Source organism: Phyllostomus discolor, chromosome X, assembly GCF_004126475.2.
Source record: "Phyllostomus discolor isolate MPI-MPIP mPhyDis1 chromosome X, mPhyDis1.pri.v3, whole genome shotgun sequence".
Taxonomy (NCBI): domain Eukaryota; kingdom Metazoa; phylum Chordata; class Mammalia; order Chiroptera; family Phyllostomidae; genus Phyllostomus; species Phyllostomus discolor.
The window spans coordinates 74,456,749-74,483,800 of record NC_050198.1 but is presented as its reverse complement, the minus strand read 5'-3'; the positions used below and the strand labels follow the sequence as shown (position 1 = coordinate 74,483,800).

The 27,052-nt window shown below is 37.5% G+C and overlaps 1 long non-coding RNA gene across 1 annotated transcript; it reads right to left on the bottom strand.

The window, feature by feature from the left end:
- Nucleotides 1–1,518: 1,518 nt before the first annotated feature.
- On the bottom strand, nt 1,519–27,052 carry LOC118498525. Its single transcript, XR_004901009.1, has 4 exons — nt 26,771–27,052; nt 23,055–23,057; nt 18,167–18,177; nt 1,519–1,529 (listed from the first exon to the last, which is right to left on the bottom strand). It is a non-coding gene; the product is annotated as an uncharacterized LOC118498525 (long non-coding RNA).

The following is a 27,052-nucleotide window of genomic DNA, read 5'->3' as shown; positions in this document are numbered from 1 at the left end:
CAATTCTTTCACTAGTACTAAAGCACGAATGACTTCTGATGGTATTCCACCATGCTCTCATCCTCCCATATTCCTAGGAAAGTACTGAGAGGTTTTGCCTAGGCAAAAGTCAGAGAAAAGGACATGGCTTGACGCTGGAAAGGTACCATAGTTGGCAGTTCAGGAGAGGTGGTAAAGTTACCAAAAAGGACTTGGGGCACATGGTGGTTTTACTTTGAGCTATTTGTGAAGTTAAGCTTCTGGTTTTGTATTTGCTGTTTTCCTCCAGTTTCCTTGTAGGAGGAATTGATATTTAGCTGTTTGACTCTTGTAATAGTTGACTTTTTCATACTTCCCATTTTACTCACCTCCAAAATATGAAGTGGCTTATTTGGAAGTCTACATGGTAATGGGCTGAGAGCAGATGTACTTTCCCCTTTTGCCTCTTCATCAAGGATTTGTTTGGCCCCTGTGAACTCTGCAACACTGATCTAGAATATAAATTCCATAAGTGCAGGAACTGTTTAAAGCCAGTAAGCTAATACAGTGGATGCCACTGTAGGTATTCAATAAATATTTGACCTACTTGTCATTCTTCCAATTGACTATAAACATTAAAATCAGATGATTATTGCCTGTTTGCCTCCCTGCCCTTACTGTTCTTCAGTTCATCTCACTTGGACCATTCATTTTCTCTAAGTTGAGCCCCAGACTTAGGTTTTGGTCCCAATCCCATCATTTTCACCTATCATTTATGTTATCCTCCCCCTCCTATTTTATCCAAAGACCTTTAGAGATTAGAGGCCTATTAACTTGTAAGCTAAACTTCTTCACTATCCTGTGTTCTTGTGGTTCACTTTCACAATGTATATGTTCTTGGAAAGCACTCTAGAACACACAAATGCATAAATAAAATAGTTTTCTCATTGATTCACATTTTTACTTCTGATCTTCATTTGTCAACATATTCTAAAACCAATCCAGTGAGACAGTTAATAAGATGTATTGAAATACAGAAGGAGATCCTAGTTAATTATTTCATGAAAAAAAATGAAGATTTGGGAAAATGAATGTGTACTCTTGTGTCCTAAATTTGAATTTCATATATATTGGCCCTCCTGAAAATGAAGATCAGCTATATTTTCTCTCTTTAATTTTTTCCCATGGCTATTACATCTATTGTGATAGCTCCCCCTGAATTCTAGATACCAAGTTTTCTTGCTCCATTTATTCATTTTAGTTGTCATCAACTTGCAACAATTACACAGCAATCATTCATTCTACAAATGCTGATTGATCATGTAGGATGTGGAAGCACTGTACTTGGCCCTGGGGATTCATAATCAAGCAGGGCAAAATCTGCGCCAAGGTGCTTATAGTCTGGTAAGGGAGGAAGAGGAGCCAATAGACAATTCCTATGCAATGTGAATTGTGCTTTGATAGCAAAAGTACAGGGTGCTGTAGGAACACAGAAGATGGGTGGGAGGTTGGAGGAAGAGGGGTTCAGGGAAAATTTCTTGGAGTAGGTGAGATCTATAAAAAACACAAGTCTCAGACAAAATTTGTTGGCACATGTCAAACTTTTATTCAACCAATTAATGAAAAGAGCAAATTGACAAGAATAATTGCTCAAAGAACATTTGAAAAAACAGGGATTCATCTAGTCAGTTGGGGAAAGAATGCCAAAATATGATGACTAATTTAGACTCAAGCCTGCCTAATGTTTTCTAGAGCAACAAACTGAAACTTTGAGGTTATTTTCTGAACCAAGCATCCTCCCAAAAGTAAATCACATCCTGGTAGTTCTCTGCAAGGTGACCTCTAACTTTATAAGACTAAAATTCTTTGGACCCTAGTAAGTTGTTAATAGTTAGTCAAAGTTAAAAACTCTGAGTCAGGTAACTGACAGGCTTATTAGAAAGTGTGTTGCCACAATACTTAACAACCCATGCAATCATCCTTCTCAAGTTTTAGATAAGTTTTTCTCTGTAGTCTTCTCTGTGACCCTGTGTAATTTCTAAATAGTGGCCTTGGTCTCAAAAAAGAAGTTGATCTCATTGTCTTTTGGTGTCCAGATAATTGAATTTATTGCTGAGTGAATAATTTTCTATAATTCTTAGAGGTAGTAGACTTAATAGGGTAGATGATATCATTGTTCACAGTTATTTACTCCTCATCTTTCCTTTAAGAGGATTATGTATCCCTACCAATTGCCAGGAAACGTGTGATGCCTCTTCTGAAAGGAGTATAGATTTGATTTTGAGCTCAACTGACATGGCTTTGGGCATAGAGTATGAGTGGATATGACATATACCATATTGAAGCAGAAGTTTAAGGTGATAATGTGGTTTTGTTTAGCTTGACTTCTTGTGTTTGCTTCTGGTGTCTGTCAAGAGAACCTTATGGCCCAGGTAAGGCCTCAGGCTGGGTCCTAGAATGAACAGACATCTATCTATGTCTATGGAGTAAAGCTTCTATCACAGTTGCAACTGACCTGCCATCAGCCCATGCCTTACATGTAATATGAGAAAAAAAAAGATGTAAGCCCCTGAGTTTCCCCCTAAGATCAGGAATAAGACAAGAATGCCCACTGTCACTTCTATTCACCATTGTACTGGAGTTCTAGACAAGACAAGTAGGTAAGACAATGAAATTAAAGGCATCTAAATTGTAAATGAACAAGTAAAAATATCTCTGTAGATGATGTTTTAGTATATTAAAAAATCCTAAAGAATTCACTAAAAACTATTATAACTAATAAACAAGTTCAGTAAAGTTGGAGGATACAGAATTAACATACAAAATCTATTGTAATTCTATACTATAGCATTGAGCAAATTGAAAATGAAAATGAAATTGAATATGGAGAATTGACATGGGGTGGCTATTCAACAAAATAAACAAGCAAACAAAATATAAACAGAAACATTGAAATTAAGAATAAACCGACAGTTACCAGAGGGGCAGTAGGAGGGGATAATGGGGGAAAAAGGAGGGAGGATTGTCAAAGAACATGTATAAAGGATACATGGACAAAGCCAAAGGTGGGTAGGATCGAGGACGGGAGGTGGGGATGGCTGAGGAGGAAGGGGAGTGGTGGTGGGAAAATGGATACAACTGTACTTGAACAGCAATAAAAAAAAAGAAAATGAAATTAGAGTTGGAGGGAAGATGGCGGAGGAGTGAATGGAAGTCACACTGACCTCCTCCCAGGGTGAATCTGGAATTACAACTCAATTGTGGAGAAACCACCTGGAACAAAAAACAGCAATAGCCAAAGGGAAGCCATATAACTTTGGACAGACAGAAGAAGCAGCTTTGGCACAACCTGTCTGGTAAGGAGTGCAGTAGGGACTCAAGAGGGCTGGCTGGGTGCCCACAGGTGGCAGCACTGGCAGGATAATTAAGCAGCCAGCTGGATCCCCTGAAGGAGATTGTGGTCTAAACCCTAAACTAGGACTCCCAGCCTAGAACACCACAGCCCCAAAAGTACACAGATAACAACCAGTGGAAAAAGCAGCAGGATTGCTCTCTGTCAGAGACAGATGATTGGAGATGCAAGGGCCATTTAAAGGGACATTTAAAGGGCCAACACACAAATTTTCATTTGCAGCCACTTACCCAGGGCTCAGGCAAAGGCAGGGGCAGAATGGTCTAGAGACACCTGAGGAGAGACTGGGGGCAGAAGCCTTGGGGAGAGAACTGAGAGAGTAACCATAAGGATCCTGGTGCTGAGTCATACCCCAAATGGCAGCAGCCTTTATGCTCAGGCAGACCTCTCCCCTCCGAGGGGCAGTAGCCTGAAGAGAAACAGTAGTCCCAACCCCAGAAGGGTATCTCCCCAGGCTCTGTGGTGCTTAAGCCTGACTGCTGAGTTCTAGTGACCAGATTACTAACCAGGGAGATAGCCAGAGACAGTAGATCCCTGGCAAAGGAGGGGCAGAGTGGACTAGAGATGCAGAGTGAACTAGAGGAGAGAGTGGCGATGGAGGATTTGGGGAGAGAACTGAGAGACTAGCCACCAGGATTCCGGTGCTGAGCCAACCCCTATATGCAGCAACCATCCTGCTCCTGCAGATGACTCCTCTCTGAGCAGCAGCAGTCTGAGGGGAAACAATAGCCCCCACCCTATGAGGGATTCAGCTCCTTCCTACAGTGCTTAAACCTGACTACTGAGTGTAGAGTGACCAGATCAACAGTTAAAAGAGACAGCCAGGGACAGAAGATCACTGGAAGTATCCAACAGGCTGCCTAAGGTCAGATGGGGTCAACATCTGACATCACCAGAGGCAGATTCAGAAAGAAAAAAACAGTGGTAAATACAAGAGGCTACCAAGAAAAAAACCACTGTGGTCTTCTTCATGATTTGTGATATTTTACTTTACTTCCTGCATAGCTTTTTAACATTCATTTCTTTTTTTTTTAAATTTTATTTTATCATTGTTCAAATATAGTTTTCTCCCTTTTACTCCCAATCCAGTCCCCCCTCCCACCCTCCCCACTTCCCTCCTATTACCACCCTCCCCTTAGTTTATGACCATGTGTCCTTTAAGTTTGTTCCTGTGAACCCTTCCCACTGTCCCCTTAAATTCCCTCTTCTCTCCCCTCCGGTCACCGTGAGCCTGTCCTCTATTTCAGTGTCTTTGGTTATATTTTGCTTCTTTCTTTGTTTTGTTATTTAGGTTCCTGTTGAAGGTGAGATCATATGGTATTTGTCTTTCACTGCCTGGCTTGTTTCGCTTAGCATAATGTTTTCCAGCTCCATCCATGCTGTTGCAAAGGGTAGGAGCTCCTTCTTTCTTTCTGCTGCATAGAATTCCATTGTGTAAATGTACCATAGTTTTTTGATCCATTCATTCACTGATGGGCATCTTGGTTGCTTCCAGCATGTAGCTATTATAAATTGTGCTGCTATGAACACTGGGATGCATAGGTTCTTTTGAATTGGTGTTTTAGTATTCTTAGGATAGAATCCCAGCAGTGGAATTGCAGGGTCAAAAGGCAGCTCCATTTTTAGTTTTCTGAGGAAGTTCCATAATGCTTTCCATAGTGGTTGTACCAGTCTGCAGTCCCACCAACAGTGCACTAGGGATCCCTTTTCTCCACAACCTCTCCAACACGTTTTGTTTGTTGCTTTGTTTATGATGGCCATTCTGACTGGTGTGAAGTGGTATCTCACTGTGGTTTTAATTTGCATCTCTCTGATAGCTAGCGATATTGAACATGGTTTCATGTGTCTTTGGATTTTCTGTATGTCCTCCTTGGAGAAGTGTCTGTTCAAGTCCTTTGTCCACTTTTTAATTGGATTCCTTGTCTTCTTAGAGTGCAGTCTTGTAAGTTCTTTATATATTTTGGAGATTAAACCCTTGTCTGAGGTGTCATTGGCAAATACGTTTTCCCATACAGTTGGTTCTCTTTTAATTTTGAAACTGTTTTCTTTAGCTGTGCAGAAGCTTTTTATTTTGATGAGGTCCCATTTGTTTATTCTTTCCTTTATGTCCCTTGCTCTAGAGGACAAGTCAGTAAAAAAGTTTCTTTGTGAAATATCTGAGATTTTCCTACCTACCTTCTCCTCTAGGACTTTAATGGTGTCACGTTTTATATTTAAGTCTTTTATCCACCTTGAATTTATTTTTGTATATGGTGTAAGTTGGTGCTCAAGTTTCATTTTTTTGCACGTGGCTGTCCAGTTCTCCCAACACCATTTGTTGAAGAGGCTATTTTTACTCCATTTTATGTTGCTGCCTCCTTTGTCAAATATTAATTGACCATAGAGACTTGGGGTTATTTCTGGGCTCTCTGTTCTGTTCCATTGGTCTATGTGCCTGTTTTTATGCCAGTACCAGGCTGTTTTGATTACAGTGGCCTTGTAGTATAGTTTAGTGTCAGGTATTGTGATCCCTCCTACTTTACTCTTCTTCCTCAAAACTGCAGCAGCTATTCGGGGTCGTTTATAATTCCATATAAATTTCTGAAGTGTTTGTTCTATGTCTGTGAAATAAGCCATTGGTACTTGAATAGGTATTGCATTGAATGTGTAAATTGCTTTTGGTAGTATGGACATTTTGATGATATTAATTCTTCCAATCCATGAACACGGTATATGTTTCCATTTGTTTGTGTCTTCCTTGATTTCTTTCTTCAGTGTTGTGTAGTTTTCTGAATACAGGTCTTTTACCTCTTTGGTTAGGTTTATTCCTAGATATTTTATTTTTCTTCTTGCTGTTTCGAATGGGATTCTTTTCCTTGATCTCTGTTTCTGCTGTTTCATTGTTGGTGTACAGAAATGCCTTTGATTTCTGGATATTGACTTTGTATCCCGCTGTTTTGCCAAATTCATTTATTAGGTCAAGCAGTTTTTTGTTAGAGTCTATAGGATTTTCTATGTATACTATCATGTCATCTGCAAACAGTGAGTTTTGTTTCCTCCTTTCCGATTTGAATGCCTTTTATTTCTTTTTCTTGTCTGATTGCTGTGGCTAAAACTTCCAGTACTATATTGAATAGAAGTGGTGAAAGTGGACAGCCTTGTCTTGTTGCTGATCTTAGTGGAAAAGATTTTAATTTTTGGCCATTGAGTATGATGTTGGCTGTAGGTCTCTCATATATGGCCTTTATTATGTTGAGGAATGCTCCCTCTATTCCCACTTTGCCGAGTGTTTTTATCATGAATGGGTGCTGTGCCTTATCAAATGCTTTTTCTGCATCAATTGATATGATCACGTGGTTTTTGTCTTTGCTTTTCTTTATGTGATGTATTACATTTACTGACTTGTGAATATTGAACCATCCTTGCATCCCTGGAATGAATCCCACTTGGTCCTGGTGTATGATCTTTTTAATGTATTGTTGGATGCAGTTTGCCAGTATTTTGTTGAGGATTTTAGCGTCAATGTTCATCAGTGATATTGGCCTGAAGTTTTCTTTCTTTGTTGTGTCTTTATTTGGTTTTGGAATTAGGATGATGTTGGCCTCATAAAAAGAGTTTGGGAGACTCCCATCTTTTTGGATTTTTTGGAATAGTCTGTGAAGCATAGGGGTTAGCTCTTCCTTAAATGCTTTGTAGAATTCGCCTGTGAAACCATCTGGTCCCGGGCTTTTGTGTGTTGGGAGTTTTTTGATTACTGCTTCAATTTCTTTTGTTGTTATTGGTTTGTTCAGGCTTTCTGCTTCTTTTTCATTGAGTTTTGGAAGATTATATTTTTCTAGAAAGTTGTCCATTTCACCTAAGTTTTCAAATTTCTTGGCATACAGCTCTTTATAGTAATTTCTTACGATCCTTTGTATTTCTGTGGTATCTGTTGTAATCTCTCCTCTTTCATTTCTGATTGTGTTTATTTGGGTCTTCTCTCTTTTTTTCTTGACGAGTCTGCTTAAAGGCTTGTCGATTTTGCTTATCTTTTCAAAGAACAAGCTCTTGGATTCATTGATCCTTAGAATTGTGCTTTTAGTCTCTATGTCATTTAATTATGCTCTGATCTTGGTTTTTTCCTTCCTTCTGCTTGCTCTGGGCTGCCTTTGTTGTTGTTCCTCGAGTTCTTGTAGACATAGGGTTAGGTTGTTTGTTTGGAATGTTTCTAACATTTTTAGATGTGCCTGTATCGCTATGAACTTCCCTCTCAGGACTGCCTTGGCTGTGTCCCATAAGTTTTGGGTTGTGTTGAGTTCGTTTTCATTTGTTTCCAGAAACCTTTTGATTTCTTCCCTAATATCATTCTTGACCCATTCATTGTTTAATAGCATGCTATTTAATCTCCATGATTTTGAGTGTTTTTGGTTTTTTTCCTTTGGGTTGGTTTCTAGCTTCAGTCCCTTGTGGTCTGATAAAATGCTTGGGATGATTTCAATTTTCTTGAAATTCTTGAGGCTTGTTTTGTGTCCTATTGTGGTCTATCTTTGAAAATGTTCCATGTACATTTGAAAAGAATGTGTATTTAGCTTCTTTGGAATGAAGGGCTCTGTATATATCAGTAAAGTCCATTTCCTCAAGGGTATGGTTCAATGCCACAATATCTTTGTTGATATTTTGTTTAGAAGATCTGTCCATTTTTGATAGTGGGGTGTTAAAATCTCCCACTATAATTGTGTTGCTGTCCATATCTTTCTTGAAGTCCTCTAAGATTTTCTTTATGTATTTCGGCGCTCCTATGTTGGGTGCATATATATTTACAATACTTATGTCTTCTTGATGTATTCTTCCCTTCAGTATTATGAAGTGACCTTCTGGGTCTCTCTTTATGGACCTTTTTTGGAAGTCTATTTTGTCTGATGAGTATTGCTACCCCGGCTTTTCTTTCCTGTCCATTTGCTTGGAAGATTTGTTTCCAGCCCTTCACTTTCAGCCTGTGCAGGTCTTTTATCCTGAGTTGGGTCTCTTGTAGACAGCAGATATGTGGGTTATTTTTTCTTATCCAATCAGCTATTCTATGTCTTTTAATTGGAGCATTTAATCCATTTACATTTAAGGTTATTATTGATAGGTTCTTATTCATTGTCTTTTATGTACGTGTGTTCCTCTCTCTCTCTCTCTCTCTCTCTCTCTCTTTCTCTCTCTCTCTCTCTCTTTTCCCTCCCTTCCTTAAAGCAGTCCTTTTAGAATCTCTTGCGGAGCTGGTTTGGTCGAGGTGTATTCTTTTAGACTTCTTTTGTCTGGGAAGCTTCTTATTTGGCCTTCTATGTTGATCGAGAGCCTTGCTGGATATAGTAGCCTTGGTTGCAGCCCTCTGGTTCTCATTACCTGGAGTATTTCTTGCCATTCTCTTCTGGCTTGAAGTGTTTCCATTGAGAAGTCAGCTGTTAGCCTTATTGGGGCTCCCTTGTATGTTACTTCCTTTTTCTCCCTTGCTGCATTTAAGATTCTCTCTTTGTCTTGAAATTTTGTCAATTTAATTATGATGTGCCTTGGGGTGGGTCTCTTTGGGTTCCTCTTGATTGGGGCTCTCTGTGTTTCCTGGATTTGTGTGACTTTTTCTCTCATCAAATTAGGGAAGTTCTCCTTCATTACTTGTTCAACTAGGTTTTCGATCCCTTGCTTTTCTTCTTCTCCTTCTGGTATCCCTATTATACGGGTATTATTACATTTCATATTGTCTTGCATTTCTCTTAATCCCTCTTCATTCTTTCTGAGCCTCTTTTCCTTTTCTTGCTCTTTCTGGATGCTGTTTTCTACTTTGTCCTCCAGCTCGCTAATCCAATCTTCTACTTCATGGATCCTGCTTTTCATTCCTTCTACTGTGTTCTTCAGTTCAGAAATTATATTCTTCATTTCCTCTTGACCTTTGTTGAGAGTTTCTATTTCCTTTTTCATGTTTATATAGTTTGCAGTGAGGTTGATGTAGTTCCCCTCTAATTTCTGAAAGCTCATTGTGAGTTCATTGAACTTCCTGGTAATCATTGTTTTGAACTCACTATCTGATAGTTGAGTTGCCTCTATTTCATTTAGCATTTTTCCTGAGGCTTCCTCATTTCCCTTCAATTGGGGGTTGTTTCTTTGTTTTCTCATTGTTCGTGGGTTTCTTCTGTTTTCTTCTTGTTTGTTAATTTGATCTGTTCTAATTCCCTTTAATTATGGTGTGAACTTCTGTGGTAGAATATTTGTGAGATTCAGTGGTGCAATCTCCTTCCTGTATCCTGGTGTTCACAGCTTCCCCCTATTCTTTTTTGTGATCAGTTGGAAGAGTAAGGCAAAGTGGCTTAAAACATCAAGACAGTATACTATGATATTTACTTTAGTAGCCAGTAGAGAAGAGAAGGGTTATCCTTTGGCTCCTTATAGTGTTAACCGTGATCCTCCACCCCACTATCCACGTTTTAGAAAGGATGGAAAGAAGGTAAGACTCTTATTGGGGATGAGAGGATTGTTAGTTGGATCTAGAAAGCTGTGTGGCTGTGGGAGGTCAGATTCTAAGGTAGGGTTGGACTAAAGATTAGTATATAGGAGTAGTGAGTAAAAGAATAGAGACAACCCCCACAATGGTATAGTTCAGAAAATTGCAAAGTAGGCTGAGATCAGGTAGGGGTATTGAGAAGCATTTACAATTGTATAGACTAGGTCTTACTAGCAGTAATAGTAAAGTGACAGTCTTGTGGCAGAATTGATGAGATCTAGATAAAAAGAATAAAGAGTATAGAACCTTGAGAAGTTTATTAATGGAACACAGATGAAGGATAGTATCTTATCAACACATTGTGACCGAGATACTATGGGGAACCTATCGAATGACAGTATAACCAGCCAAGCCAAGAAGATTATACAGAAAGAAAAAGAATACCAAAATATTATTAAAATAAAAAAAGTCAGAAAAGTGAGGAAAAGATAATACAAATTTACAGTAACTTGCAAGATTAAAAAACAAAAAAGGAAAGAAAAGCAGAAGATGTAGTGCCGGAGAGATAAATTTGGAGTGGAAAGAATAATATTAGGTTGAATGGAAGAGAAACATAAGGGATTGCGAGATAAAAATAATAAGAATTGAAAAAAATGTCACATAAAACACAAGATAAAGTCAATCAACCAACAACAGCCAGAGAAACCACACAAAACCAAACCAAACAAAAAAAGAACCCAAACAAAAAAACCAACCAACCAACCAAACAAAAAACCCTCGTGTTGGTTTCTAACTGGCCAGACCAGTTTTTCTGATCTTGCTGGCTTCAGCTGGCTGAGGGACCTCTGAAATGCTTCTCTCTCTCCCAGCCAGACCTCAGCTGGTCTGTTAGGTAGCCTGGGCACTCCCGCACACACTGGCTCTCTGGATCTCACTTCCACATTCTTCCGGACTCCGGGGTCCTGCAGGTTTCCAGCTCTATGATCTCTGGAGACACTTGTGACGTTTTTGGATTCACTGCACCCTCCCTGGGGATGTAACAGGGCACGCCCCTCCCCCAAACTTTTGAGATTCGGTGTCTAGGATCGCCCTAAGCGCCTCACTGCGACCCTTCCGGGATCAAAGCGCGCGAGAGTCAGTCATTCTGACGGTGCGTGCACCAAGCCGTTTCCAGCTCTGTGTTCCCCGCCGAACCTCACTCCCGCAGGGTGTGGGCGCCTTTCCCTGCTGCCCTGGTTCGGCTGGCTGGAAATCTCTGAGCCACCACTGTAGGAACGCACCAAGTGCCATGTCCCTCCTGGGAAAGCAGCGCGTGATTCAGGCCTACCTATGGGGCGCGAGCGGAGCGCGGCCCAGTTCTGTACTGTCCACCGATCTGCACTTCCACCGGGCTAGGGTTGCAGGCGCCCTTCCAGGCTGCCCCTGGTCCTGTCGGCTAGTGTTCCTTACTCCTCCCAGGCCTCTGGGCGGGTGTTCATAGTCCCTGGGCGATTTTTTCCCAGTCCAACTGTCCAATCTGTTCCTTTTAGCAACACGTTCTCCCCTGGAGTTGCTCACCCCCAGTATTCCAGGGAGGGAGCAGCGACTTCCCTCTCCCAGGCACCCTGGGGCAGACCCCGGAGCACCCTGGGCGGGCCTGGGGTCTGCACACCCCTAGACCCTGCGCTGATCCCTGGGCCCCTTTTGTCCTGTAGCAGACTCCTTACCATCTGGTTTTCCAGTGAGTGCAATAATTTTTGATGTCCTGCTTTCAAAAGTGATTCGGTAACCTAGCCCACTTGCTCTGTTTCTCCACCGATCCACAATTTTCCCTCCTCTTCATAGAAGCCGAGAAAAACGCTGCCTAGAGTAAAGCCGCCATCTTCCCTCTCCCTTAACATTCATTTCTTATCTGGCAAGTTTAACCTTAAATGTAAATGGATTAACTGCCCCAATTAAAAGACATAGGGTAGCTGCATGGATAAGAAAACATGATCCACACATATGCTGCCTACAAGAGACCCACCTCAGAACAAAAGACCTACACAGACTTGAAGTGACGGGTTGTCAAAAACTATTCCAAGCAAACAGACAGGAAAGTAAAAGCCAGGGTAGCAATACTTATATCTGACAAAATAGACTTCAAAACAAATGCCATAAAAAGAGATCCAGAAGGACACCTCATAATACTCAAGAGAAGAATCCATCAAGAAAACAAATATTATAAACATATATGGACCCAACATAGGAGCACCCAAATATATAAGGAAAATCTTGGAGGACTTCAAGAAAGATATGGACAGCAACACACTTATACTAGGGGATTTTAACACCCAATTGTCAACAATGAATAGATCTTCCAAACAAAATATCAGAAAGGATATTGTGGCATGGAACAATGCTCTAGATCAATTGGACTTAACTGATTATATATATATATATAGTCAGCCTTTTATAGAAAAGAAACAAAATACATATTGTTTTCTAATGCACATTGAACATTTTCAAAGATAGACCACATGATAGGAAACAAAACAAGCCTCAACAAATTCAAGAAAATTGAATTAATATCAAGCATCTTCTCAGACCACAAGGGCCTGAAACTAGAAACCAACCAACCTCAAGGAATACACTCAAAAACACTCAAACTCATGGAGATTGACTAGCATGCTATTAAACAATGAATGGGTTAATAATGAGATCAAAGAAGAAATAAAAATGTGTCTGGAAACAAATGAAAATGAATACACAACAGTCCAAAACCTGTGGGGCACAGTGAAGGCAGTCCTGGGACAGAAGTTCATAATGATACAGGCCTACCTAAAAAAAGATAAAACTTTCAAATAAGCAACCTAACCATAGGTCTACAAGAATGGGAGGAACAAAACCCACAGTGAGTAGAAGGAAGGAAATAACCAAAATCAGAGCAGAATTAAATGACGTAGAGACTAAAAGAACAATTTGAAGGATCAATAAATCCAGAAGCTGGTTCTTTGAAAAGATAAACAAAATCAACAAGCCTCTTTTTTTTTTAAACAATTAGCATTTTATTTTTTTTAATTTTATTTTAATTGTTGAAGTACAATTTTCTATTTTTATTCCCATCCCAGCCCACCCAATCAGCCCTCCCCTCCTCTTTCCCATTTCCACCCACCCCTAGTTTTTGTCCATGTGTCCTTTATACTTGTTCCTGTAAACCCTTCCCCTTTTCCCCTGAAATTCCCCTGAAATTCCCTCCCCTCTCCCCTCAGAACACTGTCAGCCTGTTCTCTATGTCAGTGTCTTTGGTTATATTTTGCTTGTTTCTTTGTTTTGTTGTTTAGGTTTCTGTTAAAGGTGAGAGCAGCACAATTTACAATAGCCAAGTGTTGGAAGCAACCTAGGTGCCTATCAGTAAGTGAATGGATCAAAAAACTATGGTATATTTACACAATGGAATTCTATGCAGCAGAAAGAAAGAAGGAGCTCCTACCCTTTGTGACAGCATGGATGCAACTGGAAAATCAACAAGCCTTTAACCAGACTCATCAAGAAAAAACGGGAGAACACCTAAATATATAAAATACAAAATGAAAGAGGAGAAATTACAACAGATACCACAGTAATACAAAGGATTGTAAAAAATTACTACAAAGAACTTTATGCTAAGAAATTTGAAAATGTACGTGAAATGGACAAATTTCCAGAAAAATACAATCTTCCAAAACTGAATGAAGAAGAAGCAGGAAGCCTGTAAAGACCAATAACAGCTGATGAAATTGAAGCAGTAATCATAAAACTCCCATCAAACAAAAGCCCTGGACCAGATGGTTTCACAGGAGAATTTTACAAAATATTTAAGGAAGAGCTAACCTGTATACTTCTCAGACTACTCCAAAATATTCAAGAAGTGGGAAGACTCCCAAACTGTTTATGAAGCCAGCATCATCCTAATCCCCAAACCAGACAAAGATACAACAAAGATGAAAAGTACAGGTCAATATCGGTGATGAACATAGATGCTAAAATCCTCAACAAAGTACGGGCAAACTGCATCCAGCAATACCTAAAAAAGATCATACACCATGCTCAAGTGGGATTCATCCCATGGATGCAAGAATGGTACAATATCCACAAATCAATAAGCATAATACATGACATAAACAAAAGACAAAAATCACATAACCATATCAATAGAAGCAGAAAAAGCTTTTCATAAGGTACAGCACACATTTATGATAAAAATGGTCAGCAAAGTGGGAGTAGAGGGAGCATACCTCAACGTAATAAAGGTCATATGTGAAAAACCTACAGCCAACATCTTTCTCAATGGAGAAAGACTGAAATATTTCCACTATGATTAGGAACAAGACAAGGATGTATGCTTTCACCACTTCTCTTCAAAATAGTATGGGAAGTACTAGCCACAGAGATCAGACAAGAGAAAGAAATAAAAGACATCCAAATTGGACAGGAGGAAGTAAAATGTCATTGTTTGCAGATGACATGATAGTGTATATAGAAAATGCTATATACTCCACCAAAAAACTACTCAACCTAATAAGTGAATTTGGCAAAAAAACAGGAAACAAAGTCAATATTCAGAGATTGATGACATTTTTATACTCCAACAATGACATATCAGAAAGAGAAATCAGGAAAAAAATCCCATTTGCTACAGCAACAAGATAAATAAAGTACCTAGGAATAAACCTAATAGAGGAGGTGAAAGACCTGTACTCATAAAACTACACAACACTGAGGAAAGAAATTAAGGAAGAAACAAATAAATGAAAGCATATACCATGTTCATGGATTGGAAGAATTAAAATTGTCAAAATGTCCATACCACCCAAAGCAATTTAAACATTCAATGCATTCCCCACTAAAACATCAATAACATATTTCACAGATATAGAACAAACATTTCAGAAATTTGTATGGAACCATAAATGACCCCGAATAGCTGCAGGAATTTTGAGAAAGAAGAACAAAGTAGGAGGGATCACAATACCTGATATCAAACTGTATTACAAGGCCACTGTAATGAAAACAGCTTGGTACTGGCATAAGAACAGACAAATACACCAATGGAAAAGAACAGAGAGCTCAGAAATAAACCCAAGTCTCTATAGTCAATTAATATTTGACAAAGGGGCAGGAGCATAAAATAGAGTAAAAATAGCCTCATCAGCAAATTGTGTTGGGAGATCTAGACAGCTACATGCAAAAAAAAAAAAAAAAAAAAAAAAAAAGAAACTCAATCACCACCTTACACCATACACAAAAATGAACTTAAGATGGATAAAAGATTTAAATATAAGTCGTGATACCATAAAAGTCCTAGAGGAGGACATCGGCAGGAAAATCTCAGACATTTCACGCAGCAATATTTTCACCAATATGTCCCCTGGAGCAAGAGACATAAAGGAAAGAATAAACATGTGGGACTTCTTCAAAATAAAGTGTCTACATGGCTAAAGAAAACATCAGCAAAATGAAAAGGGAACCAATTGTATGGGAAAATATATTTGCCAATGATATCTCAGACAAGGGTTTGATCTCCAAAACATATAAATAGTCACATAACTCCACACCAGGAAGACAAACAATCCAATTAAAAATTGGGCGAAGGATCTGAACAGACAATTCTCCAAGGAGGACATACATAGGGCCCAGAGACATATGAAAAGATACTCAGCATCACTAGCTATCAGAGAGATGCACATGAAAACCACCATGAGATACCACTTTACACCAGTCAGAATGGCCATCATAACCAAATCAACAAACAATAAGTACTGGCAAGGTTGTGAAGAAAAGGGAACCCTAGTACATTGTTGGTGGGAATGCTGACTCATCCAGCCACTGTGGAAAACAGTATGGAATTTCCTCAAAAAACTAAAATGGAATTGCCTTTTGACCCAGCAATTCCAGTGCTGGAATTATACTCTAAGAATCCCAAAACAGGAATTCAAAAGAACCTATGCACCCCAATGTTCATAGTAGCTCAATTTACAATAGCCAAGTGCTGGAAGCAACCTAAATGCCCATCAGTAAATGAATGGATCAAAAAATATGGTACATTTACACAATAGAATTCTATGCAGCAGAAACAAAGAACGAGCTCCTACCCTTTGTGACCGCATGGATGGAAATGGAGAGCATTATGCTAAATGAAATAAGCCAGGTGGTGAAAGACAAATACCATATGATCTCACCTATAAGTGTAACATAATTAACAAAATAAACAGGGAAATAAAATATAACCAGAGACATTGAAATTAAGAGCAAACTGACAGTAACCAGAGGGGAGGGAGGAGGGAAATAATGGGGTAATGAAGGGAAAGGACCATCAAGGAACATATATAAAGGACCCATGGACAAAACGAAAGGGGGGTAGGATTAAGGATGGGAGGTGGGATGGGTAGGGAGAGGGAAAGTGGTGGTGGGAAAATGGAGACAACTGTATTTGAACATTAATGAAATATATGTATTAAGAAAAAGAAAATGAAATTAAAGATGGAGAATTGACTTGGGGTGGTGAACATATAAAGCAGTGTACAAACAAATGATGCATTATAGAATTGTGAACCCCAAACCCATGTAATTTTGTTAACCTGAGTCACCCCAATAAATTCAATAAAAAGGAAAAAAGAAAATGAAACTGAAAAGCAATTTCATATATTATAGTATAAAATATTAAAATATATAGAAATGAATTTAACAAAAGAAGTATAAATCTTGTTAAGACTATGAAATGTTTTTCAAAGAAATTAAATAAGATGTAAATAACCAGAAAGACATCCTGTATTCATGGATTTGAAGACTTACTGTCATTAAGATGGCAGTACTTTACCAATTGTTCTACAGATTCAACCCAATCTTTATCTGCATTCCAGCCAGCTTCTTTGTAGAAATTGATGAGCTAATGTTAAAGTTAATATGGATATTCAAGGGACCCAGAATACCTAAAATAGTGTTGAAAAAGAAAAACAGAGTTGGAGACCTCACACTTTCTGCTTTCAAAATGAAAATAAAAAAAAAAGATAATCAAGACAGTGTGGTACTGGCTTAAGGATAGACAAATGGAATAGAATTGAGAATCCAGAAATAAACCCTCATGTTTATAGTTGATTGGTTTTCAATAAGAATACCAAAGAAATTCAATGAGAAAAAAAATAGTCTTTTAAGCAAATAGTGCAGGGATAACTGAATATCAATGTGTACAAGACTGAAGGTAGACTCCCACTTCATATGGTATAAAAAAAATTTATTTGAAATGAACCAAAGACTTAAATGTAACAGCTAAAACTATAAAAGTTTTGAAAAGAAAACATAGCACTAAATCTTCATGACCTTGGATTTGTCAGTGGTTTCTTACATATGATATCACATGCGTTAGCAAAAAGGGAAAAATAGGTAAATTGGACTGAGCCACCAATTCTACTCTTAGGTATATACCCAAGAGGATTGAAAACCTTCTTCTACACAAAAACCTGTGCACAAATGTTCATAGCGACTTTATTGATAATATTCAAAATGTGGAGTTGATCATCATCAATTGATGAATGAATAAGAAGATATGGTATGACCATACTATGGAATATTGTTTGGCCATAAAAAGGAATGAAATTTGCAACATGAATGAACCTTGAAAACATTATACTAAATAAAAGAATCTAGTATTAAAACACAACATATTATATGATTCCATTGGTATAAAATATCAAGAATAAGCAAATCTATAGATATTGAAAGTAGATTAGTGACTGCCTACGTCTGGGGGAATAGAGGGCAACATTGGTAATAGCTAAAGGGTATAGGGTTTCTTTTTGGGGTGATAAAAATGTTCTAAAATTGAGTATGGTAATGATTATACAACTTTTTATATACTAAAAACCATTGAACTATACAATTTAAATGTGTGAATTATATAGTATATGTAGTTCCATAAAGCTGTCATTTTTTGACAGTGCAGAGGAACTTGATTATGCTTCCATCTATCCTGATGAATATAGTAGCTGAGATATTAATATTAAAAATATTTGACCTTTAAAAAACACTGATAGAATTGGAACTTCTATTTTTTATTTTAAAACTTTTCTCATATTGTGGGTTTCATGACAAGGAAGCTCTTATAATGATGTTGATGTAATTTTAAAATACAAAAAATACAGAGGCTTCCATTAATAGTGGAGGAATGAAGTGGTCATATAAAATTTCTTGGAGGTAATAAGTATACAAAATAGATTGGAAAAACTCATGAATACACTGGAACATGCACAAAATCAGATGGAAGAAGAAACACTGCAACTCTTAAGAGATGCAAGTTGTGAGTCTGCAGTTTTCTGTTCTAAACACATTTCCTCACCCCCTGGCTATGGCTGAAACAGCAGTACAAAAACACATCCTTATTGGCTCAATGGTGGAAAATCAGCTGGGAATTAAAAGGGGGAGATCTTGCAGCAAGTGAATTATAAAAGGAATGAGACTCAAATTTCAAAAATAAATTCTACCCAAATCCTTTTGGATCCCAAATCCAAATCCTTATGCATATGTGGGAGAGGATTCATTAAATTTATTGTTTATTTATTTTTCTCATTAGGTTACATATTTAAGTGAAATCATATGGTATTTATCTTTCTATGACTGGCATACCATAACATAACACTCTCCAGATCCACCCATGCTGTTGCAAAAGGTAAGATTTTCTTATTTTTTTATGGCCAAGTAGTATTCCATTGCATAAATGTACCACAACTTTTTTATCCACTCATCTACTGTTGGGCAGTTGGGCTGGTTCCAGTACTTGGCTATTGTAAATAATGCTGCTATGAATGTGGGGGTGCATAAATTTTTCTGAATTGGTATTTTGGGATTCTTATGACATATTCCTAGAACTGGAATTGCTGCATCATAAGGCAGTTCCATTTTTAATTTTTTTGAAAACTCCATATTGTTTTCCACAGTGGTTGCACCAATCTGCATTCCCAACCACAGTGAACAAGGGTTCCCTTTTCTCCACATCCTTGCCAGCACTTGTTGTTGATTTATTAATGATGGCCATTTTGACAGATGGTATGTGATATCTCATTGTGGTTTTAATTTGTATTCCTCTGATGATTAGTGACATTAAATATCTTTTCATATATCTATTGGCCATCTGTATGTGCTCCTTGGAGAAGTATCTATTTAGGTCATTTGCCCATTTTTTAATTAGTTTGTCTTCCTAGTGGGAAGAGTTGGGTTGTATGAGTTCTTTTTTAAAATCATTTTTTGTTGTTATGTTATTACAGTTGTCTCAATTTTTCCACTTTTGCCCTCCTCTGCCCATCCCATCCCCCACTCCCACAGTCAATTCCCACACAATTGTCCATGTTTGTGGGTCTTTCATGTATGTTCTTTGTCTCATCCCTTCCGCTTCTTTCCACCATTATCCTCCTCTACCCTTTTCTCTGGTCACTATCAGTCTGTTCCATGTTTTCATGCCTGTGGTTCTATTTTGTTCATTAGTTTATTTTGTTCATTAGATTCCTTTTATAGGTGGCATCATGTGGTATTTGTCTTTCACTGACTGGCTTATTTCACTTAGCATAATAGTCTTTAGTTCCATCCATGCTGTTGCAAAAGGTAAGAGTTCCTTCTTTTTTCTGCTGCATAGCATTCCATTGTTTCAATGTACCATAGTTTTTTTATCCACTCATTTACTGATGGCTACTTAGGCTTTTTCCAGCACTTGGCTATTGTAAATAGCATTGTTATGAACATAGAGGTGCATAAGTTCTTTTGAACTGGTATTTCCAGATTCTTAGGATATATTCCCAGCAGTGGAATTGCTGGGTCAAAAGGCAGTTCCAGTTTTAGTTTTGTGAGGAAATTCCATACTGTTTTCCACAGTGGTGACACGAGTCTGCATTCCCACCAACAGTGCACTAGGGTTCCCTTTTCTCCGCATCCTGTCCAGCACTTGTTTGTTGATTTAGTTATGGTGTGGCCATTGTGACTTGTTTGAAGTGGTGTACCATTGTGGTTTTAATTTTCATCTCTCTGATGGCTAGTGATGCTGAACATCCTTTCATATGTCTCTGTGCCCTCTGTATGTAACTCTTTGGAGAAGTGTCTATTTAGGCATTTGCAGTTTTAAGTCATGCAAAAATGGCACAAAAACAAGGAAGTTAACAGACTTTTGAGTGACTGTGTTGGGGAGGATAATAAAAGGAAATTTTTGTCATCTGGGTAGAGCATGCAGGAAGTAAATAACTTTTTACACCCTCATGATTGAGAACAAATCATATATTCAAGGACTACCTTTCTTTCTGAGTTACCAGTTCTCTTCTATGGTTTTAATAGACTTCAATATAGCCCTGGCTGGTATGGCTCAGTGGATTGAGCACTAGCCTGGGAACCAAAGGTTCACCAGTTCATTTCTTGGTCAGGGCACATGCCTCAGTTGTAGGCCATGCCCCAGTTGGGGATGTGCAAGAGGCAACCCATTGATATTTCTGTCCCTGTCTTTCTTCTTCCTTTACCCTCTCTCTAATAATAAATAAAATATTTAAGACTTTACTATGTACATATCTAAATGCATGCACATACACTAAATAATGATAGATGACCACAGTTAAGTTTTAAATGTTAGTTTTAAAATTAATCTTATGAATATTTGAGACTTTTTCCTTCCTGGACTTTCCCTTGCAATCTAAATGTTATGAAGAACAAATACATTTATATATTGATAATTCAATTAAAATGAAATTTTATGGTGATGAAGTATTTTCACTTTTTCTGGATCTCTTCATTTTAATTTCTTTAAAAATTGTTGCACTTATATAATGCAATATTACACTTGCATTATGTTTCTCACTGTAATAAAATCAGGGAACATTTAGCTTTTTAGAAATGAAATTCATCAAATCACTCTGAATCAGGGAAGGATTCACCTTGATTAGGAATATTATACAAAGTTGGAAATTAATAGTATGTATTTGTATTTATTTTAAAGTATTGAAGTGATTTACAGAAGTTTTCAGTAGTTCTCTTTTATGATTACCAGTTGCTAGTTTAATACCTATTTTCATTTTTTTTTCTTTGAAACCTAGCATCCAACCATTGACTACCTCAGCCTGTCAGTTTCTGAATTGGCAGTTTCTGTGTGTGAAGAGGTTTTCTTAAAGGATCAGTTCATTTAAAGCTGAGGTGAAGACTGGTGCATGGAATTTCCTCACAAAACTAAAACTGGAACTGCCTTTTGACCTGGCAATTCCACTGCTAGGATTATATCCTAAGAACCCCGAAATACCAATCCAAAAGAATCTATGCACTCCAATGTTCATGGCAGCACAATTTACAATAGCCAAGTGCTAGAAGCAACCCAAGTGCCCATCAGTAAATGAATGGGTCGAAAAACTATGGTACATTTACACAATGGAATTCTATGCAGCAGAAAGAAAAAAGGAGCTCCTGCTCTTTGCAACAGCATGGATGGAACTGGAGAGCATTATGCTAAGTGATATAAGCCAGGCGATGAAAGACAAATACCATATGATCTCACCATTAATAGGGACCTAATCAACAAAACGAACAAGCAAATAAAGTATAGCCAAAGACATTGAAATTGAGAACAGTCTGACAGTGATCAGAGGGGAGAGTGGAGGGGATAATGGGGGAAAAGGGTGAAGGGTTTACCGGAACAATTATAAAGGACATACGGACAATAACAAGGAGGGGTGAAATGGGGGACAGAGGTGGGGAGGGCTGGAGTGGTGGGGAGGGGTGAAAACTGTACTTGAACAACAATAAAAAATAAATAAATAAAGTAGGGTTGTTAAACTCATTTTCACTGGGGCAGGGGGGCCACATCAGCCTCGCAGTTGCCTTCAAAGAGCCGAATGTAACTTCAACTCCTTAATAGTTAAAGAGTAGTTACATTTATACAGTCCTAAAATTATTTTGGCCCTCTGAAGGCAACTGCGAGGCTATGTGATCCCTGGTGAAAATGAGTTTGACACCCCTTAAAGCATCAGAAGTTCAATTTCTTTCTTCTATGGGAATTCTTGAGTTCTTTTCTTTTAAGTTGATACAAGCATTTGTTAGTCTTAATAACTTAAAACAGAATGTCTTAATTTTAAGACTTAATCAAATTTATTTATTCTCTCTGGAGGTATTCTAAATTATTTCTTTAGAAAATACTTCATAGTCATTTAGTGGAAGAATCCTGTCACACTCTCAGACAAGCTAGAATTTGCCCAAGTTGGAGTTTATAGTTGAAACTTTTCTCTTTCCTCTGTTTTTTTTAAAGATTTTATTTATTTATTTTTAGAGAGGGAAGGGAGGCAGGAAGAGAGAGAGAGAGAAATATCAATGTGCGGTTGCTGGGGGTCATGGCCTGCAACCCAGGCATGTACCCTGACTGGGAATCGAACCTGTGACACTTTGGTTCACAGCCTGCTCTCAATCCACTGAGCTACGCCAGCCAGGGCTCCTCTGTTTTGTTTTTACATGCTATTTTCCATAGCACTTGTTCACTCAATATGTGAGTTGAGATAGAGGTTCAATGTCAACACATTGTTTTTCATTTTCATTTGGCTTATTTATGTATGTCTATAGGATTTCCATACTTATTACAAGGGAGAAAGGGAAATGAATGGACTTGATTCTTTAGATTTCTCTGATAATTGTAGGGCATAAAGAGTCTGGACAAGCCAAATGTAGTTGGACATACCCCACTTCTTGTTTTCTCATTCCATGTGCAATTCAAGATTTTAAATATGTATACAAACTCATTCATATTTTTGTTATACATTCCAGGTAAATTCTTCAAAAATCAAAACTCGTTGCTTTCTAAGCTATGCAAAACCTGTTTCAATTGATAGATCTGTCTGTTTTAATTAGATATTAGTAGAGCATGCACAAATGATAGATTTCTATTACCAAATAATGTCTGAAAATGCTCTCCTCAAAAGCCAGACACAGACCAGAAAATTACAATTACGAATAGATTATTGTACATGGCTAATTTATTTTGCAAGGAGGAAGTAAAAGCTTTTCTCACTTAAAAACACATAGAGAATTATCTTTAGTCAGGGAACAAAAGCAAATACAGAGAGAGATATATACGTGAAGTTCACCATAAGAAAAAAATAAAGAAAAATGCCTATCTTGGTAATTTTTTAGTGGGACATTTGCCATTCTTCAGTTGTATGACATACTACTGTGGACCACTAATTTCTATTTGCTCTTGGGATTTATGATCACTAACCCATGGAATTGCTTAAATAAAAGGAACACTGACTCACCCCGATACATTTAAATACATACATACATACACTTACAAAACCCCTACAAGTCTATTACTTCAACATTTTGAATCCTTTACAGATTTTCAAATACAGTCTTACCACAGCCAGGATACCATATCCAAACTTCAAGTCTTAAAATGAAACAGGTGTCCAATCATATCTAGCAGGTTTTTACCCCGGAAATCTGGTTGCCATCATGACCTCTGGGTTTTCATCATGAAAAGGTTTTTTAAAACTCTTTAAAAAATGAGGTCTCATGAACTTCTAAGTGGTAGCCAATCATGACTTGCAAATCCAAACTTTCTGTCCAGAAGAGAGAGGAAAGTGGAAGCAGCAAGACCCTATAGGAGTTTATTTTCCCTGTTGTTCTGAGGTCAGTGGATCCCTTTGGAGCCTGGGTTATTATCTTCTCCTGTCATTGCTCTTGTTCTAGCATGGGGAGTTGGATCATGATACTATTCCATAAATGAGATGAGTACACATAGTCCAGAAAGATGATGATGAAGTTTTCAGCCTCACCAAACATTTCTGGAGTAAGCATTTATTTGTTTACACTTTTGTTGGTGTACTTTTTGATGTTGATTTCTAGGCATTTATCAAGGAAGTGTCCACTCCATAGGGAATGTAGTCTGAAGGACTTGTGATCCCAATGGCAAGTTTTCTCATGATATTTTCCCTTCATATCCAAGAAGATGAAAGTTATTTGACTTATAACTTCCATATACCTAGGCAAGTTGATAGACCATGCCTCAGTGGGGAGTGTAGTTGGACAGATTCTTCATATCTTTTTCAGAACCATTTTTGAAAGCTGTAAAGAGGGATATTCTGGCTGTTCTGGATCATTATGAATACAAAGGGTAGAAGTTTTCTACCCTTTAAAGGCCTTTAAATACTGATACTTATGCAGTGAGGGAAAAGGTGGGACAACTGTAACTGAACAACAATAAATTTAAAAAATAAAAATAAAATATATTTTATATTATAAACATAAATAAATAAATACTATACTTATATATTAAATACAGGTAGAAGAAATAGGCAATGGTAAATTGCATGGCTTGTAGCTATTTTTTAAAAGGTTCAGTTATGCATTTTGCCTTGGTGTTTGCCTGTTATAATATTAACAATGATGGTGTTCTCTTACAGAATTCTAGAAAGCTGGTCAGCAGCTGACCTTGAAAATCCATTTTTAGTTGCTCTTGAGAAACAGCCAAATCCAGGCTCAAAGGCTAGGCAATTCTAAGGATGTGACATTTAAACTGATATCCAAAAGATAGTAAGTAGCCAATAAAGCAACATTGTTGGAGAAGAGTCCTTCCAGAATCAACAGCAAGTACCCAAACCCTTAGGTATAAAAGAATTTGGTCTCTTCCAGGTATAGGAATATGTCTTTGTGAATAAATTGTAGTGAGCAAGTGGGAGAGTGGTCACTGGATTTGGAGATACAGACAGGGACCAGATCATGCAGACCCTTGTTGGCCCTGGTTATGAGATTGTATTTTATTCAGAATGTAGTGAGAAGTCATCAGAGGGTATCAGGCAGGGGAGTGATACAATTGGTTTAGGATTTTTAAAAAATCACTTTAGTTGCTGTTTGAAACAGAGATAAATGAATTTATGAAACTAATGCACCCCTTCTAAGGGCCTACAGGGAGTCCTATTAATGTGTTCCCATGGATATATGTTTTTTATAATATTTACAGAAGATCTTTTAAAATGATTAGTTATGACATGATGACTGCCATCTCTTTCATTCCAACTTGCCCTCCATCATATTTCCCCTGTTGTTGGTTGTTTGCCTTGGACTGGCTATGGGAATTTTGAGGATCCATCTACTGGACAGTTGATGGAAATGCATTGAATTTGGGTTGAGTGAGATATTATTTATGGAATTAAAAATTATTTTTGTGTGTAGTTAGGTTATTGGTAATGTAAGAATGTCTTCCACAAATAGTCCTACTGCCCATTCTGCCCAAAGTGCAAGGCCAGAGGTGGTGCTACAATAATAAATGTGCCTGTGGTGCCTGGCCCAGTGAGTATGTTGTTAGTGGAGAGACCAAGATTTGAAATGTACAGAGCAAGACACTAGTCTATGGAAAGTTCTTCCAATTACCAGATCTATAAAATTATAATTGGAGGTTTTGCTCCTTATCAAATCCTAATGAAAATATAAGTTCTGGCCTGGCAGGAATAAAATCAACAATGCAGCATCAATGATTCTAAATGTATGATAAACATTTTTCTTTTTTAGATGGAAATCTAATTAAAGAGAATTTATCAGAATTGCTGTGTTTGTAAGGTACTACAACCAATGAATACTCATATGTGTATGAAGTCTCACATTTAATGCATCACAATGTATTGGACTCTGTTTTAGTATATGTGATCCATGTTATCCAGGTGAAGTCTGCCAGTAAAATTGCCACTAATGGAATGAATGGATTGAAGAAATGTTCCACTGGGAAAATGCCTACACATATGATCAGCATGTCAATGTATGGACCATAAGAGTAATTTGATATATAGTGAACAATTATGTAGCTCAATATAATTCAGTAACAGTTTAATTGCTCTTATAAATCCTTAACTTCATATTTATTTTGTGTATTTTTTATCCAGATACATTAACAGACTAAAACTCAAATTTATTCTATTGGAAGGAATTCATAGAACAAGGTATCCTATTGGAAGCCGAAAACAAAGTCTGAAAGAAGGAAGAGTGGCAGAAGCATCAACATATTAAAGAATCTTTTATTATATCACAATAGAAACTAAACACTAAGAATCAAAAATCATGAAATTAAGGAAAAGACCCACTATTACCAAAAAAATTTTTGCCCTGGCTGGCGTAGCTCAGTGGATTGAGCGTGGGCTGCGAACCAAAGTGTCGCAGGTTCGATTCCCAGCCAGGGTACATGCCTGGGTTGCAGGCTATAACCCCCAGCAACCGCACATTGATGTTTCTCTCTCTCTCTCTATCTCCCTCCCTTCCCACTCTAAAAAATAAATAAATAAAATCTTTAAAAAAACAAACAAAACAAAACTAAACAAAATTTTGATAATGAAAATGATAACAAAAGAAAGGAAAGAAGATTTTAAGCATCTGACATACCTTTAAAGGAACTGAAGAAGTGGAAGATAAAGGTAGCAATAAAATTAACAAAATGTTCACGTCAACAGAGCAAATAAAGGTTAGAATTTATTGACTACAATGAGGACTCTGAGCTTTCCTCATGGTCTTTATGATGAACAATAATTCCATTCAATATTGTTTAGTGAAAAACATTTTCCCCAAGTCATTATCCAATTAGTATTTACAGAGAATCAAACACAATATAAAATGGACATGATAATTGGTTACATTAAGCTGTTATGAGATCCTTGTTAAGCTAATCCAAGACTAAGCATTATTGTTTTGCTTATAAAGTCTTTTCAACAAAACTTACTGGGTGAATATATTGGGTTGGCCAAAAAGTTTGTTTTTTTTTCCTATAAGATGGCTCTCGTAGTGCTTAGTTGTCTTTAACTTCATTTGAAAGATTTTTCTCAGTTGTATTGTGACAGCTGTCACATTAATTTGCATTAAAAAATTTATCAAAATTGGTGAATTTTTGTGTAGTCATTTTAATATTGAAGATGGAAGAAAATAAGCAACATTTTGGCATATTAAGCATTATTATTTTAAGAAAGGTAAAAATGCAAAACAAAAAGTTTTGTGCAGTTTATGAAGAAGGTGCTGTGATTGATCAAATGTGTCAAAAGTGGTTTGCAAGTTTTGTGTTGGAGATTTCTGTCTGGACAAAGCTCCATTGTTGGGTAGACCAGTTGAAGTTGATAGTGATCAAATTGAGACATTAATTGACAAAAATCAATGTCATACCATGCAGAAGATAGCTGACATACTCAAAATATCCAAATCAATAAAGCTATTGGTGAAAATGAAAAGCATGTCCTTTATTTTATGGAAAAAACTAAATGGACTTTTTG